Consider the following 27,215-nt stretch of genomic DNA (forward strand, 5'->3'; position numbering starts at 1 on the left):
AGGAGTGAGCGATCGTCGCCATTAAGGCGCGTTCGCTCCTCGCTCTCCCTTCGCCCCCACGCTGTTGCGGCGGCCATTTTAGGCGTGAAAAAAGCGTGCTCCTTTCTGGCTGCCATTTTGCATCAGCCTCGTTATCGGGAGACCGCTGGAGGTGGCAGGGCCTGGCAAGGGCTTCCAGGCTGGGACCACCACCTTCACCTTTTGCCTATTTTTGCGAGCGGCGCTGGTTCCTGGGCCGTGCAACGGTCACCATACCGGCTCAGGGAGGAGGCCTATGTTAAGTGCAGGCCAGAGCCTTTTTTCGCTAGTCATTCTCCTCCCTGTCTCTCCTGCGGGGCCTCGCGCCTAGGTGCAGGCCTCAATCCTATCCCTGGGCCTCCGACTGGTATTAAGCAAGGGACCCCTAATATGTATTGAATGCCTTGAATCCTTTACTGTGCATTTAGCAATTTTAACAGATTCCTCTTTTGTTTTTCCCCTTGCAGCAAACCAGTCTCGCCTCTACCTTTACTGCCTTGTCATAGCCTTGCTCCATCTTGTGTGGTCATTGACTATGGACCTGCCCAGTCCCCCTGATTCCCAAGACACTAGGCCAAGCCTCTCTCAGGCCCCTAGCAAGGGTTCCTCCTCATCGGGGAGCGGGGGTGCGGGCAAGAGTGGTGGGGGAAGTTCTGGGAAACATCGTTCCAGAACCCCTTCAGTGGCTGAGGCCAAGGATGCTGAAAGGCGCCAGCGGGCCCTTGACAAGCAGTTTGAGAAGGCCAGACGCCAGGCAGGCAGGGAGCAGTCCCATTCCGGAATTCCCCCCCTCCCGGGAGGATCTCCAAATGGTTCTTGCCGAGGAGGTGGAGTCCCAGGACCTGTCTCCAAACAGGTCATTTGCGGAGCCAGCTTCCCCAGCCCCCTCCTGGGCCTGTGAACAAGCTCCTCCCCCTGGGGATGCTAGCATAGACGATATGCCGGGTGGAGCTCAACCCCCTCTAAAGGAGGCCCTAGATCCTGATTCTGATCAAGAGGAACTTTCTCCCCGCATGCAGGAGCTGATGGCCCGTGCCATTGCCAAGGGCATCACGGAGGCCATGAAATTTAGGGATCCCCCTGCAGTGATCCCTAGGGGCCCCAAACCCGAGCAGGCCGCTCCTCCTCCAAGTAAACGAGCTCGCCACCCTTCCTTGGAATCCTCGGTGGTCAGTGAGGTCTCCGCCATTGAGGACCCTGACCCAGAGGTGCTAGGTCTTTCGGATGACGAGGACCTTCCCCTGAGGCGCCCGCCTTTGCGGGTTTGTTCAAGCCCAGCCTTTTCAAGTCTGTCCTTCACAAGGTTAAGGCTACCACTAGGGTGGGGATCAAGCCCAAATCGGCCGCGCCAACGGCAGATTCCACTCCGGCTAATCCCAACGCGGTCATGTTCAATGTCCCCGCTCCCCAACAGGAGTTGGTTCCAGTCCCGGGGCTGTTTCTCGACCTCATCCAGCGCCAGTGGGCTCAGCCAGCCACGCAGTCCTATCCCAGCGGGATAGATAGGAAACTCTATACTATGGAGCCAGTACTGGAGGACCTTCTGGCCCTTCCTACTGTCGACCCGCCCATAGCTGCCCTCACCTCTAACTCCTCCCTACCGGCCAACCTCCTGGAAGGCCTTAAGGCGGAGGATAAGAAGGCGGAAAAGGCGTGCCACAAAACTCACCTTGTGGCTGCCTGGGCCATTAGGGCTTCTTCATCCGCGTCCTTCTTCAACAGGGCCTCTGTGATTTGGCTGCGCGAGCTTCTGACCAAGCTCCCGGCGGGAGACGTCCGTCTCCACCAGGATGTGTCTAAGATAATTGCGGCCTCCCAATACGCTGCTGACGCATCTCTCAACGCCACCAAATTTGCCTCCAGGGCGCTGGGATCCAATATCACCTCTCGCCGCCTGATCTGGCTCCGTCATTGGCAAGCGGACCAGAAAAACAAATGGAAACTGGCTTCCGCCCCCTTTAAAGGGTCTAAATTGTTTGGCGAGTCCCTGAACCCTCTTCTCATTGAGTCCAAAGACAAGAGGAAGGTCCTCCCTTTGTTATCCAAAAAGCAGGATCACAAGGCCGCTCCCTATCCCAGGAGGCAGTCCTTTCGTGCCTCCGAACCTTCCACCTCTGCCTCTTCCTTCTCTCCCTCCAATAGGTCCTTCGGTCAGCAGGGCGACAGGTCCCAGGACAGGGCGTCCTTCCGGGACAGAGGCAGACAACAGTTCGGCTTCCGCAAGTATAACCGCGGTGGGGCCTCCAACAGGCCGTTCCGTAAGTCAAAGTGACTGCCCGAACTCAGCTCCCATTGGGGGTCGGCTCCAGCTGTTCGCCTCCCATTGGGCCCAGACCACCGAGGACGCTTGGGTCCTACAAATAGTCAGGGGAGGCCTCTCCCTGGAGTTCCTATCCCTCCCCCCCCGGAACTTCATTCGGTGTCCCATCCCAACCTGCCCTCAAAAGAGGGAGCGCATGGACCAGGAGGTCAGACACCTCTTGGACATCAGGGCCGTGGAACCCGTCCCTCCGGACGAGGAAGGGAGGGGGTTTTACTCCATCCTCTTCCTGGTACCCAAGAGCTCGGGGGAGTGGAGGGCCATCTTGGACCTCAAGAACCTCAACAGGCACATCGCCTATCGGAGGTTCAAGATGCAGTCCCTGCAAACCATTCTGGCGGGGATTCGACAGGGAGATCTCCTCACATCTATAGATCTGAAAGAGGCATATCTTCACATCCCGATCCGTCCCCAGCACAGGAGGTTCCTGCGCTTCTTTTATGCCGGTCGCCACTTCCAGTACAAAGCTCTTCCATTCGGCCTCTCGTCCGCTCCTCGGACGTTTACCAAAGTTCTGGCGGTTGTGGCGGCTCAGCTAAGGCGCAGGCCTGTAAGGCTCCAGTGCTATCTGAACGACATTCTTATCCAGTCGTCGTCCAGACAGCAGGCCTTGCGGGATCTTCAGATCACCATGAGGTTCCTCAGGAACCACGGCTTCTCTCTAAACATAGAGAAGAGCCACCTCATCCCAACCACCAGACTTATACACCTGGGGGCGGTGATAGATACCAACTTGTGCAGGGTTTTTCCTCTCCCAAGACAGGTTGGACGGTCTAAGGTCCATAACCCACAAGGTGATGCACATGAGGCAGGCTCCAGTGGTCCTTCTGTCGCAGCTGCTGGGGAAGATGATCTCCTGTATCTCCATCGTCCCGTGGGCCCGCCTGCATTCCAGGGCGCTCCAGTGGCTGCTGCTACCGCACCAGAGGGCATCCAGGAGCAACTCGCCCAGGCCGATTCGCATCCCGCCGGAGGTGAAGAGGTCTCTCCGCTGGTGGGTGTCTCCGGCCGTCCTCAAGGGCCACCTATTCAAGGAGCCCAAGAGGTTGATCATCACCACAGATGCCAGCCTCTCCGGCTGGGGGCCCCACATGGGTCACCTTGGAGTCCAGGGCAAGGGGTCCCAAGTGGAAGCCAGTTACAGCATCAACCTCCTGGAGCTGAGGGCCGCTCGTCTGGCCCTGCGCCATTTCCGCTGGTCTATTCATCGTCAACATGAACTTCTGATGACGGACAATGTGGCCACCAAGGCGCACATCAACCGCCAGGGTGGCACCAGATCCAGAGCACTGATGAGGGAGGCGGAGTCCCTGGGCCGCTGGGCGGAGTTCCACCTGGAGTCCCTCCGCTCCGACCACATCTCCGGAGTGGACAATACCCAAGCGGACTGGTTGAGCAGGACAACCATAGATCCCGCGGAGTGGAAACTGGACCCTCGCCTGTTCCACCAGCTGTCCAGCAGATTCGGAGCTCCAGCTGTAGACCTGTTCGCGTCCAGGGACAACAAGCAGCTCAGCCGCTTCTACTCCCGGTTCTTCACCCCGGGGGCAGAGGGGACGGATGCCCTGCGTTGCAGGTGGCCCCGCGAACTGCTGTATGCCTTTCCTCCTCTACCTCTCCTACCTCAACTCATTGCCAAGGTCATCGCAGAAGGGGCAGAGGTTCTTCTAGTAGCTCCACACTGGCCCCGCAGGTCGTGGTTCGCCGATCTTGTCCACCTGTCGGTGTCTCCTCCGTGGCGCATTCCACCGGACCAGATCTCCCTCAGCCAGGGGGCCGTTGTTCATCCGGAGCCCCAGTGGCTTCAGTTGGCCGTCTGGCACTTGAGGGGGACCAACTGAAGGGCGAAGTTTTGTCAGAGGAGGTAGTGTTTACCATTCAGGCGGCTAGACGTCCTTCAACCACCAGAATTTATGACGCGTCCTGGGCCGCCTTTGCGAGGTGGTGCGAGGGGCTACACATCGAGCCAACGACCGCACCTGTTTCCAGAGTCCTCAACTTCCTCCAAGGGGGGCTCAACAAAGGTTTGGCTCCAAACACACTTCGGCGCCAGGTGGCGGCTCTGTCCACTGTCTGGTCGGGCGATCCTCTTTTCCCTCTCAGCAAGATTCCGAAGGTGCGCCTCTTTCTCAAAGGCGCTTCTAACCTCCGTCCTCCCACCGTTCATCGCTACCCTACCTGGCAGCTGTCCGTGGTCCTACGGGCCCTTTCTGGCCCACCGTTTGAGCCTCTACGCACGGCGTCCCTTCGATTTCTGACGCTGAAGACGGCTTTCTTGATAGCCATCACGTCCGCTCGACGGGTTTCCGAACTGGCGGCCCTGTCTGTTCGGCAGGACCTGTGCGTCATCCATCCTGACAGGGTCATATTGAGGCTGGACCCGACTTTTACCCCTAAAGTAAATTCGTGGTTTCACAGGGCACAAGACATTGTTTTGCCAAATTTCTGCCCGCACCCGTCGCATCCCAGGGAGCGTTCCTGGCATACTCTTGATGTCAGGAGGGCCCTGAAGGTCTACATCACTCGCACTGCAGAGTTCAGGAAGTCGGAGGCTCTCTTCCTCTCTTTCCAGCCAGGTTCCCTGGGGAAGAAGGTTTCTTCGTCCACGATTGGCAGGTGGCTTCGAGCCTGCATTGCGTCGGCCTATGAGTGCCAGTCCAAGGCTGTCCCGCGCGGCATTACCGCGCACTCTACACGGAGCGCGGCTACCTCTGCAGCCTGGGCCACTCAGCCCTCGATTCTGGAAATCTGCAGGGCCGCTACGTGGTCTTCTCCATCTCCCTTCATACGACACTACAAATTGGACATTTTCGCCTCGGCTGAGGGGTCTTTTGGCAGGCGTGTGCTCCAGGCGGTTGTGTCAGAGACCGAATCCCGGGAGCCTTCTTCTGCCCACCTGGATGGACAATAACTTGGGTATGTCCCATTGCTTGGACTCTCCAAGCGGTGTACAGGAAAATGACCATTGGCTTACCTGAAGGGTCCTTTTCTGTACACCGCGGGAGAGTCCAACCCACCCTGGCTGTCTAATGCCGGGATTCGGGTTCTTCGTGTCAACAGAACATCATCTTGAACACTTCGCTCCGTCCTCACGAACTGACTCTTTCTAATAATTCTGGGGATTGACCACACCAGGAGGTGTGGCTAAAGGAAAAAAAGTTCCTCAGTCCTAAGGGCAAGCAGACTGAATTAACCCATTGCTTGGACTCTCCCGCGGTGTACAGAAAAGGACCCTTCAGGTAAGCCAATGGTCATTTCCACAGCTATTTCTTCCTTATGCTCGTATCTTCCCTGTGCTGTTTTCTAAATACGTCTCTGAAGAAAGCACAATGAGAATATCAACTATAGCAGAGAAGTCACTGCATTGCCAGAACATCACCAAAATAAATCCACAAGGAGAAAGAGTTCGGTGCATTTTCTACTTCAGCAAGTTGTCATAAACATTCCATATTTCACACTTAATCCACGTTGCATGTTGAATTACTTATAAAAACAGATTATGAGGACAAGAAAAAGAGAGATAAAACCAAAGCTGTAGTGTACTACAAGAAACTGTAGTATAGCTACACTTCCAACAGCTAGGCTGTTATGTACTAGATCAAACATTACAACTGATAAATGGCCTTAACATCTTTATTTTTATTGGCGTAAGCAAAACAAGAATGACATTTTTTAAGAGGCAAAGCAACATTTATTGCATACAGATTATGCTTATCAAGTAGTCAATAAAATATCAAGTAATCTGTAACAAATTGGAATAATAATTCATACGTGCCTCATAGCAACTGCTTGTGCTTCCAAAACAAAATAAAAATCAAGGAATTGTTTCCACTTTTTCAACCCTATTTTAGCATTCCAGTACACACAAAGTACACTTCAATACATTTTTTTAAAATGCTGTCACTTTTAAAAGTTTTGATAAATAAAGAATTTGATTTAGAATATATTAGGCCCATTTAATGAAGCTTCCTAAATCATCTTTCTAAACCCAGTAGGATTCATGCACACAGGCAAATCTATTCTATACATTACATTGTAGCACATTCCTAATTTTACTTTGGAGAATAAATAAAACCTTGGGGCAGTTTCTGTCTTTCAGCCCTTACTAGGGCATGATATTGTTGTGAAAATATAACATGGCAAACTCCACACATCTACTTTCCTCTAAGGCGGGATATAAATCAAGTGGATATCACTGAATGTTTATCTTTAAATAAGTTTTAAACCTGAATATATAGTGAGATTAAAAAAGTAATTCCTGGAGGATTTTTGAAAAATATAGTCTCTGAACCAAAAAGAAAGCTAGGCAAATACTTTATTTTTCTGCCACATTAGATATGGTGCTTTGTTTGATATTTCCTTCAAAGAGCTCAAAAATGCATTTTAAACTAAAATAATGATTATTTTCTATTGCCAGAGTTTTACAAGCCTTCCACTGCAGTCTTGTCACATGATGCATTTTAGGTAATTGGAACTAAATTTCTTATTACTGTATTGCAAGCCAGGATAAACATTGTTCAGTGGGAATATGAGACTTGTAGCAATCTTCAAAAAAAAGTCATAAGATCTACTTGAGGTCAGTTCCAGTTCCAGCTGACCTGAAGATTTTCTTCTGAGTAGATAATCTGACTTGTATAATTTATTTAAGTTTTGTCTATGAATAAGCTTCACTGAATTGTGACTGAAGTTACAAGAACTTTAGAACTGTTAATGCCATTCATTGATAATATTGTTTGCTTCAGGATAAGCGTAATGGCATGGTTCCTACTAGAAATCAACTAGAACACTACAGCATGGAATCAAACCAATATCACAAGTTGTTCCAGCTTGTACAGCTGACTTGGAAACATCTTAGGGCTGTTGAAATTCTTAATACCAAGCTTCTCAAATAGCATGAGGTTGAAAAGGTTATAGCGTTCATGTACAGCACATAAAACTTATTGAGATTGTATGTGGAAAAAAAGATGAACTGGAAGTGACTTGTTACAATGCAAAACAACAACAACAACAACAAAAATGCCCCTTGGCTACGGTAAGGTCACAAAAACAATAACACACAACTGCTCATTCAGCAAATCTTTTTCTCCTGGTGTATAATCTAAATAAACTAGAAGTTATTCTTTGAATATTATCTCACCTTTTTGAAATGTCATGGACTGTCATAATATTAAGCTGGGCAAAAAAAATCAGGAAAAAGTAATGGCAAAAGCTTTGTCAACACATTTATGTAAATCAAATTAATACATTATCAAGATGAATGCTCCTGCAGTTAAAAGTTCTCCGTGACAACAAATCAAGATATAAACACTATACTGTCACTATCCAATGATATTTTAAGAGGTAACTCCTGAAGAAGGAAGCACAGCTGGAATTCCTGACAATGAGAAACAACAACTAGTTTTTGGAATTCTGTACATAAAAAAGAGATGTGCGTCGGTGACAGCTTAATCATACTAAGTATGTACCTACAAACATTTCGCTTCAGGAGGTGTGAGAAATTACTGATTTTTCCCCCCATTTACCTCAGTAAGTGATTAGCTTTTCCTCTCATTTGTGAATGTGGAGGAGGTATTTTTCTGATCTTTTCAAACATGCCCATTTATATATTGTATTCTCTTTAGTTCTAAGCAGAACTCTGAACTATGCCAGGGGCTACTTTATACTGTTCTCTATAGTGTATTGTGTAAGAGGATAAGGTCGCTAATGCAGTACATTTTTCCTATTCTCTTCACCCATAACCTTACTGGTTGTTAGCAGAATAGATGAAATTACTGTCAAAATATATAACTACATTCATGTAAAGAGAATTCTTTTCAGGCAAACTTCCCATCACACTCAGCAATCATATATATATTTGTATTCAAAAGTAGAATTTATTTTTACTTAAGTAGGTAAACATTGTAGCCTTAATCACTACTATATATAATCTGCCACTTCTGTTATCTGACAGGACCTAACATATTGGCCCACCCCAGGCAACTGATGGACCATTTTGGGTCCCAGAAGGAGCTTGGGGGTTTTAGCAAGACAGTTTGGGTTTAGCCTGGCATAGGCATGTGACTGACACCCTAGATCAGACTGCTCCTATGCAACCTCTTTCTATCCACCAATCAGAGAGTCGTCCTTGGTTTTCTGAGAGTTCCAGGAGATGATATGCTAGAGGTGATGCCTAGAATAATGTGTGAGAAAGTCAAAGAGTGTATCCAACCAAACAGAAGTGGGAGTCTACATCGTGGTGATAAGGAGAGTGAGAAGTTGCTATTCCTCCACCCTGTTCTTTCTCCTGATAGCTGTCCAATGCCCTTGTTTCGGGTAAGCTGTTCAGAGAGTGGGGAATGCATAGAATTATCTGCAAAGCCACACTGAGGAATATTCCTACAAAATCACTCAGACAAAATCGCTCAGTTAGATTCCGACGAGGCAAGTCCAAAAGACGATCTTGTGATCCTATCTGGACTGAATTTGATTCTGCTGTATCCAAGGAAATGGATATGGTTTTTCTGTTTATTAGTTCAGCCACCTGTTTGTTAAATGCTGGCTCTCCTGGGTTATTAAAGAAATCTGGGAGATGACCACATGGTGGGTTCCTGCGCTGGTTTCAGCCTCTTTGAGAGAGGGGATGTTCCTATCAGACCTTGAAGGAAGCAATGGTACACCCCCACTTCAAGAGATCATCACTGGACCCTTCCCAGTTCAACAATTATTAGCCAATTTCCATCCTTCTCTTCTTGAGGAAGTTTGTAAAAAAAGCTGGCCAGATGACAGTTACAAAGGTTCTTGGAGGAAACAGATTATCTCGACCATTTCAGTCTGATTTCAGGACAGGATCCCGTACAGAGACAGCACAGTTCACACTTGTTGATGACTTTTGGCAGAGCAGCATGAGGATGATGCATTAATTGATGCATCCTTCCCAGTGCTTTTTGATCTTGGAGTGGCTTTCAATACTGTTGACCATAGTATCCTTCTGTCCTGGCTGTAGGGCTTAGGAATGGGAGGCACTGGGTTCCAGTGATTCACATTCTTCCTCAGTGGTTGGTGGTGCGGGGAAAAGAGATCACGGCTGTGAAGCATTCTTATGTGGAATGCTTCAAGTCTCAACACTCTCCTCTCTCCTGTTCAACACCATTGGATGAGATTTTTCACTAGTGTGATAATACAGTACACTATACTGTATTATCAGTATAGTGATGATACCTAGCTCTACGCCACAACCCTGAGCCTCACAGGTGAATCTGTCAATATACTGACCCAGTATCTGGAGGCTATTTCGGTCTGGGTGGAGCAAAGCAGACCTCAGCTCTCTCCTAACATGGCTGAGTTACTGCTGCTGTTGGACCCTTCAGGGTTTGGGATGTTACCTGTTTGATGGAACTGTATTTCTCCTTTCATGACCAGTGGGTAATTTGGGGGGCCCTTCTTGTCTTGCAGTTACTGCTCAAAAACAGCTTTGAGAATGTCTAGTGAAATATATTAGTTACATTCCAACTCTTGTATTTTCATTAAAAAAATTCTTAGCTGTCATAATTTGGGCTCAACATATTTCTATCTTTCTCATACAGTTGACAAAAGGTTGACCAAAGCAATCTTAAACCTAGATTACTTCAGTGCATACTTTCAACAATTATCCCTATTCCAACCATGAACATTTTATGAAGCAATGTAAAATTTTAGATAAACTAAAGGTTTGATAGTTTAAGTAATTACATGTATTTATTTGCTGTATTACATTCTAATGTATAAATCCAGACTTTGAGCAGGTATTCATATTAATTAAGTCTGTTGTTTGGAAGTAATATGGCTACAACAGATAATATGTTAGGCATAATGTCAAGATTATCTTTTTTTATTTGGACATAGTCTTGAACACACTTCTTTGTAAGTAATTAACACTAATTTTAATACAGGTACCTCTCTAATTATGAGTTTATACCAGAAGCCTATGCATAAAAAAATTATCATATGAGATTCAGTTAAAGCAGTGTTTTAATTGCAGAAATATTGTATTTTCTTAGCATTGAGATCAAAATACTTTGTTGCTATGAAAATGTTCTTAATCTGAACAAGCATATTCAGGATCCTATTATGTGGGAAGTGGATGCACAGTTCACCCTCAGGTGCTTACTGGGTATTATTGTCAGTGAGAACGGTAATGAAACTAACACACTTGACCCCCAACTACAATAGTTTTGAAATACATGTGGTGTTTCTCTTTAAAAAAAATACCCACCCACTAATTGCTTGTCATATGGCTGACATTTTAAAAACTATGTTTTGTGGGTCATTATCTGCAACCGAGTTGTATACAAAATTAAATTTTAGTTAAATTCACTGGGAGATTAATAGTGTATAGAGCTTCAATAATGGTATTCTTGTCTGGTATCTATCATATACCACTATGGTATATATTAAAGCTTTTATAAAACATTTCCTGTGGTCAACTCCGGATATTGACTGTGCTATAAGTTCAACATGGGCTATTTTTAAGATAGATGCATCTCTGAATATTTCCCTTGTTTTTAAAGAACTTCTCTTGTGAAGACAATATATGAGAACTTCTGCCATTGTTGAATAATTTGAGGAATCTGGCAAGGAAATATTTCTGAAACAATGGCCCCATTGGCCCAATGGGTCAAAGGTTTTCTGATATGGTATAAAGCAAAAGCTAAAGCAACCAACCTATTAATAACTACTGAATCACAGCATAATTACTTCCACTGAAAGGAAAACTCCCTGCATTATGTGGACCAAGGATATCATATATCTCATTAACTTCACTTTGTGCTTAGAAAAGACCTTGCTTAAAAATAAAATTGAATTCCTAACCACATATTGAGGTGTATTTGCATTTGAGGCTCCTCCTAATATTCTTTGTCTGAGCAAGACAGCCAAGGGTATATTTTGTGATGTCTGTTCCAAAACTCCCATTATTATACATTTTGCCCCAGAAATGAAGCTCTTAAGTATGGTATATTAACAATCGAAAGAACTTCTTGGACTGGAATTATATTCTAGTCCCACAATGCTAGTGAGTGTGGGGTTTGCTTTCTATTTATATACAATGCCAGTGTTCATGGAAGAATGGCTTTCTCCTTGGCATTTCTTGATTAATGTACTGTTTGTCCAGTGTTAATTCCCACTTATCTGGAGGTTGGTTGCTGGAGAGGATGTGTTTTGATCTTTTTCTTTCCTTCTTAGCATATTGTTTCTTTTGAATGGTGTGTAAAAGTGATTTATCTTTATATATCTATTGATAACTGGTGGCAGGGGAGGAAAGCTACTGTATATAAACAGGGAACAAATCAACACTCACTAGCAGGGATGATGCTACCTAGTTGGCAAGCAAACAACCAAGCTTAGAGAGCACCTCTGAGACTCCACAATGAAGACATTATTTACAGTTGCCCTGAGTATTAGTGTATGTGGAAGAAAATTAATCTAAAAGAACTCTAACAGAAAAGAGGATGGAGAGAGAGAGACAGATGGATGCAAGAAAACTCTTAGAAAGAGAAAGAGTATTTCAAAACAAGGGAAACAAAGAGGAAATTGATGTTTCTATGTTATCACTTTTAAAAGGGATACTGGTCCTTCAGAGCTTTTGGGGGGAGGGGAAGTCCAAACTATGATGTTACTCAGTGGGTATGAAACACCTGAACAAGCAATCATGCTCAGGAGAGCACCAGATACTTCAAAGTTCAAACTATTCAGACACCAAGATTAGATTTCAAATTATTATCTTAACCTTTAAAAGTTCATCTTGCCAATAAATTTCAGGAAGCAATGCTTAATAAGGTCTCCTTAAACACAGCAGGAATTCCTCCAAATACATAAAAGAATACATTGTTAGGCTTATGATAGAAATTTCATAAATAGCAACGCAATAATTTTTTCCCCATTCTAGATATTTTAATGCCCTCATTTTTAAAAATATTTTAACAGCTTGTTTGGGGCTTTACTTTTTAAACCAAGCTCACTCAGGCTTTATTTTATCATGAGGCTGAAATGAGGTAAACTTATGCTCAGTGATACCGTGAAACATATATAATTATGCATGAGATCTGCATTAAAGAAATGATGGAATATTGCCTGATGTGTCAAGCTTTTTTTAAAGAAAATGTGGTTGCGATAGGCATGCACTAAAAGCAAGAACCACATACATGCGGTCTTCATTAAACTGTTAGTAGTTCAGAGAAATATTTTATCAATTATAACATCTTGAGATTTACTTATAAATCTAAACCAGAGAAGACTCCATTAACACATAGCTGACATCTCTTTTCATAGGAAAAAAATTAAAGCACCAGAATCCAGAAAAGTGACTCATATGTCCAATTACCAGAAAGTTAGGTCCAGATGAAAATCACCAGGACTTCACTCCCAATTTGGTAAACAGGTTTCCTTCTTAGGGAAACCGAGCCCGTTCTCTCTTTCTCTCTCCTCGACTCTCCGCGTATCTGTCGTTTCACATGCTTACGAATGAACTCCTAACGTTTGCCGTGATTTCCACTCCGAAACATTAAAAGGTCAACTACAGCTTTCCTTAGAAGCTGCGTTTTCAGCAAGTCCGGTTCCCAAAATAAAGAAAAGAGGGAAAAGGCACCAGCAAGTAAACTGGGGGGGAGGGGGGTTTGACAAGTTCCGACGTCAAATTCCACCCCAGGTACATCGGACCGGATTTTGGTTTGAAATAAAAAGAGAGAGAGAGAGAGAGAGAGAAACAACAACCCGGCATGGAACTTGCCACTGCAAGGCTACGGGTTTTTTAAGGACAACCCTATGTAAATAAACGCTGTTTCCTGCTCTCCAATCAAGAGGAAGAGCATCTAATTTCACTTCCACATCTCTCCAGAGCAAATGCCCCGCGATAGAAGCCAGAGGGAAAAGGGACCCTTCTTTTCTACCTAAGCATGGATTCCTCCCCCTACCTACCCCCGTTCCCCATTCCCCTCCCCACGCCTTTCCCGAGGGGGTCGCCCCGATCATGCCTCCGGAGACACCCGCCCCCCCAAGGAGGAAACGTCTTCCCCGTCGTCCCCAAGACTGGGGAAGCCACGGGAAACACCACCGCCACCCTTCCTCCCCCCCCCCAAAAAGGCTCGCCGCACCTGAAACCTTATCCTGAAAACTTCCCCTGCCCTCGGTTGTCCCGTCCGTGGGCTCCCACCCAAAAAACAACGTGCCCACTATAAACCTGCGCTGGCTCGTTTCCTCCGCCCACCTGTCCAAGGGAGAGAAGACCGAAGCAGAATGCAGCCGGCGCGGGAACCCCCTCGGCAGAAGTCCCCCTCCCCTCCCCAACCTGCCCGGGAACGTTCCAAACGAGGAATCCCCTTGGTCGCGCGCGGGCACCAAAGGGGAATCTCCTCCACCGCCTCGCCTCTCCTTCAACGCCGCCGCCCCGATCCCTTCTCGCCAGCCCGGCTGCAGGTAGCAGCAGCCCTCCGCCCCCTCCCGGTCCTCACCGTGCTTAGAAGGAGAACGAGGTGAGGGGGGTCTCGTCCGTGCTCTCCTCTCGCAGCAGCTCGCCGGCGTAGCCCATGCAAACGACGGCCGGCACCAGCAACCCCTATACCTGACCTACTTTCCGCCTGGCTTGCCGCTGAACGTCGCACCACTAACCTACTTTCCAGCCAATGGCTTCTCCCCCCGCATCAAGCCCTTGCTCGCCTCTTGGCCAATCGCGGGACGAGGCTTGCGCCTGCCGCCCAATACTCTGCCAAAAGAGGGTGCTTAGATCCCGCCTTCGACCCGGCCGACCAATCCGAACCGTGCGGCTGAAGAGTAAACGAGTCAGAACGAGGATAACACTCTGCTCGTGCCCGCCCGATTAAACGATTGTAACTTGCGAGAGAAGGGGGGGGGAGCGAGAGCGGACTGTCGCGCGGGTGTGCGTGCGCACTCGCTCGCTCTCGCGCTCCCTCCCTCCCGCTCTGCGAGGAATTGCGTAAGTAGCTGCTTGGAACGGGTGAGACCCGGATGTTAAGGTCCTGTGAGGGGATCCCCGTTTGCCTGGCGATTCTCCCTGTGGCTGTGCCGAGCAACGTACGTCTGCTTCTGCAGTGTATTTGCTCCTTGCGGAGTGCGGACCGTTAACCCGCTGCTTCCCTCTCCATCCAGCCTTTGCGCATTACCTCGTAGGGCAGCTACTTTCTGTCCCCAAATAACATTTAACCTGTGACAGATCCTAACACCTCTGTTGTTACATGCCTAACACCTCTGTTGTTACATGCGGGTAGCAGCGCCTAATAATTGCTCGGCTGATCTCGGAAAACAAGCAGTGTCAGATCTGGCTAGTAACTGGATGGGAAACCACGAGGAAATCCTAGGCTAGACTGGGTAGTGAAACATGTCCCAAAAGAACGCAGGAAAGTAAGGAAACAATTTGGCATTGCTACCAAAAATTGCACATTTTAGACTCCAAGAATAGACTAACTTGAAAGAGACTCGTTTTTTCAAAGCTTTGGGGTAGATAATGGTAGGGAAAAATCAGTGGTATTTAGAGCTGCTCTGAATACTAGTAGACCAGCGAATGGTTTCTGACTCATCTGTTTTTTAACTATAAAACTAACAGAACGGTACCCTCCCAAATCATATTTCTGAAACAAAAAGATCTTGGGATATTAAGTGTTCTTTAACATATTTTGCATCAATCTCTGGTTAGTTGATATCAGTACCCTAATTTTTTTTTAAAAGGTAGTCTTCCAAACCAAAAGTCTTCCTATCTCTGAATTAAGGAATCCTTATGAAACCCAAGTTTTATAGTCTTTTACGTGAAGCCTGCTCATTCATTTAGTTTTCTTTCCAAGTATGTGGCATGTTAGATTGGGTAATGGATAGGCACACGCAGGCTTAAGGTAACAACAGCTCTTTATTAAGTACAACAAGTGAGAACAATCCAGCGAAGGTTGAGTCTGACAGCAGCCCTTTTATAGGGAGCTGTCAGACCCTTCGACCAATAGGATTAAACCTCTGTTCCCACGGAACAGAGGACCTTGGTGGAAACCACTGTAGTTAGAACAAGTATCTAACATGGTATGTAACAATGTTTCCAGTATACCTAGTGGTGGGATTCAGCTAGTTCACACCACTTGGGGAGAATTGGTTGTTAATGTTCTGAGCAGTTTGGTGAACTGGTTATTGGAAGAAATAATTAAGCCAGAGAACTGGTTGTTAAATTATTTGAATCCCACCACTGATATATCTCATTTTTGTGTTGATAAATCCTAGGCCAGTGATAGCGCACCTTTTAGAGACAGAGTGCCCAAACCCAAAACCCACTTATTTATCGCAAAGTGCCAACACGGCAATTTAACCTGAATACTGAGGTTTTACCTCATTATTAATGATAATATGATTAATGATAACAATCATTAAAGGCAGAGTTCAGCTAATTGTTCTAAGAAAAATGTGATAAATGCACTTTTATGCCCCTTCAGTTTTTCCCCTACTTTTTAAATATTACATTTAGCAACAATAAAAAAGAAAAACTTTTGTAATAAAATTTCTCTCTTTCCCTCCCTCACTCTTTCCCCCCTCTCTTTCCCTCCCTCCCTCTCTCCCCCCCGATGGAGCTGGGCTGGAGTGATGGCACACATACCCATGTGCCCACAGAGAGGGCTCTGAGTGCCACCTCTGGCATGAGTGCCATAGGTTTGCCACCACTGTCCTAGGCCTACTTGAAGAAACATACAGGGGAAAAATGTATCTAGGAAGAGTGACACTTAATAAAAGTGACTTTCTTCATCGCTGATCTCCAATGCAAAGATATTTCCATTTGCTATCAGACTAGCTGACATTCAACTGTTCCTGGCAAAGAACATGCCCCACCAGTCTCCAAAAAAAGAGGGAGGGGGAGACGAGCTTTGTAATAACACAGACAAAAGAATGCTTTAATGTGAAAAATGTGAACGGTGAAAAGTCTTGCTTATTCCATTCTTGATAAAATTATGCTGTTGCCTCATTGATTGTATGGAATTATCCTCATTTTGCTGTTTAACTACAATTTATAGTTACAAGTCCAATAAACCTAACCTAACCTAATTTATCAAGTAAAACAGTCTCTTAAACTGAAGTCCTGCTGGTTGACTCTCCTAATGAACTTTATAAATTATTTTTCCCAACAATATACTTGCCAATTCCTCTTCAATATTAAAATTTTCTCATATGTGTTCAGATGACAGCCCCATAAACTTACAAAGATATGCTGCCTAGTTACTTGCATGCCGAAATACTCAGTGGACAACAGTGTATATTTAAATAAACTGCTGTTTCCTGGTTGTCATATGTCAATGAGGAGAGTCACCTGGAGGGGGAAAATGCATTTGATAATCTAATACATTATAGGGAACATTAAAAATACATAACAAGTCATATGCATTGTCATGTAATTTGAATGTCCCAGTTAAGGTTTAATATAAGAGAGAAGCTAAAGGAATTGATATTTCAGATAATAATCAGAAGCCATCAGATAAAAGCTGAACCTGAAATAATCTGTGACCTCCCAAGTTGCGTCCATGGCTAGAAATTTATTTTATTTTTTACAATTTATTAAATTTCAACATCAAAGATTAAAATGCAAACCAACATAAATGGGAAAGGGAATAACAAAACAAATGGAAAGTGACCAAAAAAACCCTATATCAAACAAATTTATAAGATGACCTCTGGCTTCCTTTTAGTACAAAGATAACAATAAGACTCTCTCTCTTAATTTTAAACAAATAACATAAAAGTATCTTAAAATAATTAATCTTACTAAAAATGAATATTCATGCAATATTCTCTTAATTTTGTTTTACACACAATTTTAAAGTTTTGCACTCCCCTTTGATCATCGCACTGAATTCCAAAAGAATGTCGGCCGTGGGCTTTCTCATAATTTTGAGACCTGAAAACTGTAGGGGGGAAAAACATTATTATTATTCCATGAAAAAGAGAGGAACAAATAGAAAAAGACCAGTCTCACATACTGTATATGAAGTAATCTGTCTGTTCCATATTACTGTCTGCCCTTTGTAGAAATGTGAAGTAGAATCCCTTATTCAATGCTTCTTTGCTACTTTCTGCAAAATAATTTTGTAATTTTGTCAAAGTAAAGAAATGTTTGCTGATCATTTAGCATTTTAAGAAAACAAGAAATAAAACAAGAGGATGCTATTGTGAAGAATGTAACTGTAAACTGGATAGGTTCCACTATTGTTACTTTATCACTTTGAAATTGATGAAAATGTGTTGTAATTTCTATTTTATTTTATTTATTTTTGGCCTAAAGCTTCTCTATCTTAAAACACTCTCTGCTACTCTACATTTCTATTCTTCTTTACTATTTTAAGTGAATTCAGCAATGATGACTGTACTGGATGTCAAAAGAACTATTCTAAAGCATAGCAAAATAACAGGAAATTGGAGGTATTACATTTACACAATTGGGACTTGCAATAAAATGCATAATGCAGCGTTCCTGTTCAATGATGCAGTCAGCTGTGGCCTTTCTTTTTCCTCCCCACTGAGCATTAATCAGTCCTAATTCATATATTTTGGGTTTGTTTGGTTCTCCCTTTAAAAGTTAACAGAGTTAACTCTGTTCTTCCCTCCAATCCTTTAATTGTGACAATCTCCTCCTTCAACCAGTCCACCCATCTTTATTTTGGAGTGTGCCATTATAACTATATAATCTTCTCCAGCAGCAAATTTGTACTTGGAGGATGATTGAGAACATTGTGATATATACACATCTCTTCCAATGCTGTTCTTCTGCCATCTGCATGATTTCTGACATCACACATCTATGCGTCTAATAGTGTCCTCTGTTTTTGGGGGGTCCTTTAAAGACAACAGTTTTCTTCTGCAATCATCTCTGATCTCATAGAATTATATGATGGAAGAGGTGAGCCTTTTCTTATTAAAGAAAAAAAGAGGCTAGGGAGACAGCATAGCTGTGGGATGCCTATGAATTGGTAATTCTAGAAGCTTTTATCTTCAAGGGTTCCATGGCAGCCTATCTCTAGTTCTTCATCATAGCAAAATGCTGTAAGATTTTTCCCAAAGTCAATGTCACTGCTACAGTAGTAACTGCATCCACCCCCTCACACTTCCAGAGTTGCAACTTGAGTTGCCACGGCAACATCAACCCCCACAAAATGCCTTAGAATAAGTACTGCAATGCCTAAAAATGACATCATGCTATCCAACTGTACCATCAAGTAGGGAAGGCACCAAAAGGCATGGCTGACAAAACAACACATTGACTATAAAACAGTTGTGAATGATATATCAGCAAGAATGCCTATGTGATGTCTAATTCTTTTTCCTTTGAAATCATTATCTCTAATGGCTGCCCTATCTTTTCCTGACATTGATATTTCTACAACTTCATTGTTGCGCTCTCTACCAACATTATCTGACAGGACTGATAGTCTATTTTGTTAAATATCTCTGTACGTTGCTGCAACATAATTAGTTAGCATTACTTGTATAAAATGTTCTGATTCTGTATTTCCGTACATGATGATGTTGTGCATCATTAATTAAGGGCCTACCAGCGTTTGTAGGTGACATCGCCTGGATGATATTGGCTGATCTCAAAAGACTAAAGAGGACTTGGCTGTTTAGGGCTCGGAGGGAAGAGCTCCAGGGCAATAGGTTAAGTGTCAGGAAAAGACATTGGGAGAAGTCATATGATGCATGGACCCAGCCAAATAATGCTTAGTCAACAAACACTTTGCTATTTAAACCGCAGCTTAATGTAATGTGTGAATAAGGTCACCCACTGATCTATATAATTTAATTTTAATTCAATTGTCCCAACATCAAGTTGACAGTTCTGTTCACATCTCTTCAGATATGCTTTGTAATGGGGGAAAATGGACATATAGGAGTCAGGAGTCCCCAACTCCCAGGCTGTGGCCCACTATCGGCCCAGGGCCTATTTGCAACTGGGCCGCATGAGCGGTAGACTGCTGTGCACACTGAAGAGCTTTACTTGCACAAGCAGTAAGCTGGCACATGTGCACACACATGCAGAGCTCAATTTGCACAAGTTGAGCTGTGTGTACATGCATGTGTGCACCAGCCCACCACTCTCTCAAGTTGAATGTGTGTGCATGTGCATGGCCTAGTTCCCCTCTCCCCCAGGCCACCAAGCCACAAAAACTGAGCACCACAGGGGTAGGTGATCAAGCCACCTATGACCCATATGCTATAGCCAGAAATATCTTGATATTCAATATATTGCTCTATTTGACACACAGGAAATTGCCCCATATAATTCATTGCCAGGGAAAACTGTATTCAGAACATTCTCTGCTTTGTGTTTTGGAGATATAAGTAAATCCAGTCCCTGCATTCTCAGCTGTCTAAATTACAACTAGGAAGTGGCATACATAAATATTCTGTCAACAGACTCCTCCAGAAAACCTATACTGCAATCACGAAATACCTTGAGGGAGAAATGTGAACACAGTTCAGAAACAAGTGGAATATACATCACCCTGTGGCTAAAAAGAAAAAAAAATAGATAATGTAAGTCTCTCTTTCCATCCCAGAAGTTAGTTAGGGTCTCAATTGTTAGGGTTAAAGTTTTAGAAAATAGAGACGATTGCTATAAAATTGTGAAAATTGAACACTATGAATCAGAAATGCCCCTGTGAACATTGTTTTGACCTGTGTTATAAGAATACTATAAAATAAATAAATCCACCCATTAATTATAGAGAGAGGTTTTCTTTTTTAGACAAAATGTAAAGTGTTTGGTTGGAATATTTAGCTGTCATACAATTACCATAGTGCTTTCTTGACTATGGGTGCTGTTTGTTTACTATTCTTCTTTTTTCTCTCATTATTATTCTGGGAGACAAAAATTCAAAACAGAAATAAACTTTTAGGGATATGGATGCAGCATAAATTAAATTCAAAGAAAATAGTGTTTATGTTGTTATTAAGTCAATGGGATTCAAAATGTCTGGATTGTATCCCAATTGTTCTAAGTAACATACCAGGTAATGTAATCCCATTCTATGGGAGCATTTTTAATAACTGGCTAATGCAAAACAAAGAAGCACCCTGTATTTATCCGCCTTACATGGAGACGGATAGGAAGTACTTGGAAAAGCATTGCAGGGGGGATTATTCATCCCTATTGATGAATCAGACTGTAGTTAAGAAGGGAGTTTCCAAAAAGTGTTGAACAATCCTTTGCAATTTGATCTCACCCTTATGAGCAGCAGAGTCATTCATCCTGAAAAACTTGGTCAACCTCCTTAGGTATCATGCAGACGCTCAGGAAATGAATTATATCAAGCTTCTTTTACAACTTATTTCACACTTTTTAAAATTAAATTTCATTTTAGAAAAGGGGCTGGAAGAAAATGTGTGAAATTTTCTCTTTACAGAATTCTAGTGGCTCTTTTATGTTTTTAAAATATTTATTGAGCCATACATTTTGGCTGTTCATATGCATTCTGTGTCTCACCTATTGGCCTCAAGATTATTTCCCCTAATCGTGTGTGTGTGTGTGTGTGTGTGTGTGTGTGTGTGTGTGTTTGTGCATGTACATGTTCTACAGAGGAATTTTCGAGTCTGTCATCTGCACCTCCATAATTGTCTGGTTTGGCTTTGCAACCAAACAAGAAAACATAGACTTCAATGGATAATTAGAACTGCAAAAAACAAACAAACCCCACTGTAAATAATTTACCAAGAAAGTATTACTATTATTCTTCTCATCCTTCCTAGTATCTATCTCTCCCCACTTAAGACTATAACTATGTTGCTTGTATCTTTCAATTTATATTGTTTTATTGTTTTCTAGTACAATTTGATAGCTTATTTGTAACCTTGACTGTCACTAAGTATTGTATCTTTTTATTCTTCATGAATGTATTTTTATTTTCCTTATGTACACTGAGAGCATATGCACCAAAGACAAATTCCTTGTGTCCAATCACACTTTGCCAATAAAGAATTCTATTCTGTTCTGTTCTGTTCTGTTCTATTCTATTCTATTCTATTGACATGGATGAGAAAATATTATTTTATAGCATGTCAATGACAAGAACTACAGCTTTATGGTGACTTTTCCCCATCTTTTACTGCTATACTACAAATGGCAACCAGCCCAAAATACCCAACTTTCTAAATATCATTACAAAACTTCACAACTTAACATTTACAATTTCATACTTGAAATAGAACAATAAATTAGCACTATGAACAGAATAATATGAACTTGCTGACTGACATTTCAGATTCCTGATAATTTCTTCCTGTGGGTGTAATTTCCTGAACAGGAGCATAAATACAGTAAAATAAATAATCATATTGTTTTAATGGCATAAAAGAGAGATTGTTAACTTAAAAACCTGTTCTTGACCTTTTTGTGAGTCAAGTTCTTTGATAAAATTTAAATAATAATTTCCAGTTCTACAATGTGATTTCATATAGAAATCATGCTTCATCTGAAGATTTGTGCATATTTCTTAACTTTAAAAAAGCATTCCCATTAGATGCAAATTTTATATTCAGTATTTATAAATCAATCAATTAACTTATGTTATCTATTAGATTTTTCAGTTGCAATTGTTCTCAAAACATCCATTACAAATAATTATGTTATTTATAAAAATGGTCTATGTATTTGCATATAAGGAAAAGAAAAGAAAAAAAGAAAGGAAAGGAAGGAAGGAAAGAAGGAAAGAAAGAAAGAAAGAAGAAAGAGAAAGAAACAAAGAGGCACATTTTAAATGTGGGGCCACCTGGTCCTATTTATTTTGGGGTTGTGAGCTTCCCATGGTTTTGAGTCAAGATGGGCAGCGATATAAATGTTTTAAATATAAATAAATATTATATATTCCCCACAGAGATTTGTGCTGAAACTGTTGCCCGGCTAGCCCAATACATTTTCTTGCCTGTACAAAGGAAAAAATGGAATTTCTTCCCTGTCTCCACCATGTCCAACCCACACCATTCAGAAAAGAACCTGAGGCTCCAATCAGCACCAGTGATAAACCAGTATCTCCCATCCCATCCAAAGAGAGTGGGTTTGCTGAGAGGAAACATGGTAGGCCAGACACATGTCTCTGATAACCAATCGTGTCCCTCTCTGGCAATAGCTCAGTTGAGTCTGCGTGTTTGTCTTTCTCTCAACATGGATTATGTTTATACAAAGTAGCTGTAAATGGCAGGGGGGTTGTGATGCTAAGCATTCTGATCAACTATTGTGTAAATAGGCAGCTAGAAAGCTTATATATCAGATGCCAACAGCTCCATCTTCTCTAGACAGAGAAGATTATAGCGTTCATATGAAATAGTCGATTGGAATGGAGGTGAATGTTTAAATTATCAGATTTCTATGTCATAAACATAGAAGCAAGGGCCAAGTCCTTTTTGTCTGCAATTTTGATCAGCCTTTGTTATTGGAAAAACACAATCCGTTAAATGTTAAATGAATCATTCACAGTATAGTGTGTACTGTATATGTATGAAATAACTCATCCCAGATTAGTCAAAGTAACTCCCAATAGTCATTAACATTATTTAAACTTCCATCAGCGGTACTGGGTTGGTAGCATAACAAAGCATGTTGTAGCTTAACAAAGCATTTCACTAAATTCCAGATACAGCTTTTACAGCATTGTTTGAGTGAACTCGCTTCATGCAAGGAATTTTAAGGAAGGAAATGAGGTTCAGACGCTTTTCTTTCCTCTCCCCTGTCATGACATGGAGCTCTAATTCTTTTTCTTAGCACAGAAAATCCATTTGGGAAGAAAGGATGAAGAGCTGCACAAGACCTTTGTGTAAGATTGACTTTGGCAAGGTGGCTACCTGCAGCTCCCAGACTAGAGAGGACTTACAAAAGTATCTCTAAGTAGTCCAAGGTCTTCAAGTGAACCACCAAATCTCCACTACCTTGTAATGGTAGGAGGAAAAAGCTTGGGGCAACGTTTCTGTTCTGGCCCAGCTCCCCAAACACGGCAAACCCTCTGAAGTTAACTCAAAGATTCCTTTCTTAGGAGCGCCAGCAGCCCCAGAAAAAAGTTTCTCTGTCACCGCAGGCTAACAAGTCCGTCCAGCCAAGAGATGAATAGTTGTCTGCCACATCTATTCCTCTCCGCCTCCTGCCTTTTATCCCCAGAGCTAGGGTGGGGCTTCTCTAGCAGCAATGGCCCTTCCTTCCCAAGGATCGGCCCATAGATTTCCACTCCTCTCCTCTGCCTTCTTTTTTTTCAAGCAAGTTTTTTATTTTATATGATTTATACATATCAATGTGTGAATGATGTGATATCTGGGTGCCATATATTTCAATGCAAATAAGCATAATATTATTACTCATGATTATTACATTTCATTTTCATTACTTCATATTGTTTACACATACCCTTACTACAGTGGTGGGTTTCAAATTTTTTTAGAACCTCTTCTGTAGGTGTGGCCTGCTTTGTGGGAGTGACTTGCCGGCTATGTGACCGGGTGGGAGTGGCTTGCTGGCCATGTGACCGAGTGGAAGTAGCTTGGCAGTCATGTGAGTGGGTGAGCGTGACCAACTTGTAAAATGTGGTGAAACTCACTTAACAACGCTCTTGCTTAGCAACCAAAATGTTGGCTCAGAACTCTGGCATTTGAAGCACGCAAGTCTTAAAGCTGTCAAGTTACAAGACCTTTGCAGCCCTAACCCTTTAGGAAAAAAACCCCAGGGGTGTTCAAACTTGACAGCTTTAAGACTTGTGGACTTCAACTCCCAGAATTCCTCCTGTCGCTCTTCATCTTGATGATGTGCGGACGGGCAGGGGGAGGGAGCTGGAACCGGTTCTAAACGGCACTGTAGATTTGTGGAACCTCTTCTATAGAAGAGGTTAGAACTAGCAGGAACCCACCCCTGCCTTACTACCACCCTTCAATTTCTAAACCTCCTTCTTATTCTTTCTTATATCTTAATATGTGTATACACACACACAAACAATTATTCCCCTCTTATTTCTATCTCTATTTTAACTCCTTTTCCCACCATACCACTATAATATTCAAAGATGTTTCTTTTCTATTTCCCATCTTCCACTATTTTATTATTCATATTCCTCTTATTTAGCTCTTCACATCTATTTATGTTAGTTTCATATTTCCTTCTTTCATTATTCAATGTCTCAATGTACACTTCTATTACCAATCACAATCATTTAAGCATTTAAAGTACAACTATTCATATTTTTTTTCAATCCTCTAATTTGTGTAGGTCTATTAATACACATGATTACATTAAAATATATTCTTTCATTTTCTAATTGTTCATTGTTTAATTTTATCATTTCACTGCCAATCATATTTTATACATGTTTAATAATACATCATTCAAGCTCTAATTTTCCAATTCATGCTTAATTCTTACTCATATTTTTTTTCATAATTCCCCTATTTCACTCTTCATATCTATTTATATTAAAATATTTATCCTAATGTCTATTGCACTACGTACAAAATAAGTATCCAACCTATATAGTTCTAATATTAATACACATTACTGAAGTATAATCATGAAAAATCTTTTACTCTTTTTCTCCCCTTGTCCACATCCAAACTTTTAATCTTTTTTTTGGGGGGGGGGCTTGCCTCCCATATTCTTCTCTTAAATCTTTTACTCCATCTATTTCTAAGGCTATATTCTGCCCTCTGTGCATCTGCGTGTCAGGCACTGGACCCAGCTCTTCCTTCTGCATCAGCCATCTTCAGACCTGGGGGCTGTTGACTCTCTATCTGAGGGCTGATGGACAGCCTAGGCCCCACCTCTGTCTCTCTCTCTCTCTCTCTCTCTTCCAGCTCCATTCCATCTCCCCCCCCCCCCGAGAGCTCTCAGGTTGCCTTGATGCTGATCCTGATTCCCACACCTCCTTTTCCTCTGATTCGGTTGCTGGAGGGGCCAGTGGCTGACAGGTCACAACCGTTTCCTAAAGAGTGTTTTGCAACCTGCTACCAGTCCTTGAGAAATGTTAAAATAATCACCTAGTATCTGATATACTGTATCATGGTCAAATTATATAGCCTGCCCAATAAGCCCATAGGTCAACCTATCTGTCAAAAATGATCCACAGGAAATCTACCTACCCTGTTTCCCCCAAAATAAGAGCTCCCCGGATAATAAGCCCAATCGAGCTTTTGAGCACATGCATTAAAATAAGCCCTCCCCCGAAAATAAGCCCTCCCTGAAAATATTGCAACACAGTAGCAGCCATGAGGTGACCACACTCACTGTCTCCTGCACCTCAAAAATAATAAGACCACTCCGAAAATAAGGCCAAGTGCTTATTTCAGGGATCAAAAGAAAATAAGACCCTGTCTTATTTTTGGGGAAACATGGTATTGCTTTCTTTAATGTATTCCACATCAAGCTGGAAGAACAATATCACTTGCTGACTCTGTCACTAAAGCAAATGAGAGCTTGATTGTCAGGATAAATCTAATTATACTGTCATACTATTATGGTTTGGACTAAAGAAGCACTGGCTGTCTGGATGATATTCTGTATCTTATCAGTGAAGAATGGGTGGGGGGAGCTTTCCATCACTCCTCCTGCACACCTGGAAAAATACATTGTATTTTGACCAGTTATATATTTTCCAACAATTTCTTCATGTTGTTTAGAACTAAACATGTTGTTTAGAATATACCAATGTGAATAGGATCTAGGTTGCTCCAGCCAGCCATAAATATTACACTTTCATAAGCACAGCTGAGAATTTTGGCTAGAAGGCAGAGATGGTATTCTGCCAGTTTGCACCCGTTTGGTCGAACCGGTAGTGGCGGCGACCCAAGGCTCCACCCACCCACCCAGACGTCATCATGGACCTTCTGTGCATGCGCGCTCCTGCTTCTGAACCAGTAGTGAAGAAAATAGGATACCATTACTGATTAGAAGTTATGCAATACCTTCACCAAATTGCATTTGAAGATGTTTCGGTTTGGAACTAGAAGTAGGAACTTTCTTATAGTTACATTGGTAGAAACCTCTCTAAACCTAACATTATAATGTCAATTTCTTCTGAGTTCTGATATCCAAGTAAGGTCATTCTTGACTTACGACCACAATTGAGCCCAAAATTTATGTTGTTGAGTGAAAGATTTGTTAAGTGAATTTTGCCCCCTTTTTTACGACATTTCTTGCCACAGTTGTTAAATGAATCACTGCAATTGAAAAGTTAGTAACCCGGTTGTTCGGTAAATCTGGCTTCCCCATTGACCTTGCTTGTCAAAAGGTTGCAAAAGGTGATCACATGACGCTGGGGTACATCAAAGGCCATAAGTGTGAACCAGTTTCCAAAACATCTGAATTTTAATCACATGATTAAAATCACATGACTTTGCTGCTACAAAGGTCGTGTGAAAAATGATCAAACATCACTTTTTTCAATGCCATTGTAACTTTGAATGATCACTAAATGAACTGTTGTAAGTCAAGGACTACCTGTATCTATTTACAATTCCTTTGTCCTTGGACCAAAATGCCTTTAGTGATGATTGTTGCCTAGGTTCATTTGTAGTTCTCCTGGCTGAACCCCACCCATCTTCAGATCTTTTAGTCCACTTTGGCCTTATGAACTGACATTTTAGTTTTTAATTGCTTGATGACATCCCACTGATTTTTCCAGCTTTACTACTCTGACCTCTCAACACTGATGTCATCTAGATTCTTTCATTAGAGGCTTCCTCCATGAATCACAGTACTTATTTATTTATCTTCCCTCCAAGTATTTTTTTCCTACCTCAAATGAACTTTGGGAACCATAAAAAGTGCATCTTATGCAGCTCTTAATGCGCAGAAACCTGCGCAGGAACATTTCAACGAGCCATACTGTCTTGTGATATTTTTCTTGTGCAAAATAAAATAAAATAA

At 42.7% G+C, this 27,215-nt stretch overlaps 1 protein-coding gene across 6 annotated transcripts in view; it reads right to left on the minus strand.

Moving 5' to 3' along the window:
• The window catches only part of BMAL1 (basic helix-loop-helix ARNT like 1), an 82,083-nt gene extending 67,986 nt beyond the window's left edge, over nucleotides 1-14,097 (minus strand). For 3 of the 6 annotated variants that reach the window (XM_081934155.1, XM_081934159.1, XM_081934154.1), the window contains exon 1: nucleotides 13,801-14,015. The gene's annotated coding sequence lies outside the window, so the exon portion shown is untranslated. Of the gene's footprint in view, nucleotides 1-13,800 lie in introns of all 6 variants that reach the window. The other 3 variants (XM_081934156.1, XM_081934157.1, XM_081934158.1) reach the window with 3 other exon arrangements.
• Nucleotides 14,098-27,215: the final 13,118 nt, after the last annotated feature.

Source organism: Natrix helvetica (genome assembly GCF_964273705.1).
Source record: "Natrix helvetica genome assembly, chromosome: 1".
NCBI lineage: Eukaryota > Metazoa > Chordata > Lepidosauria > Squamata > Natricidae > Natrix > Natrix helvetica.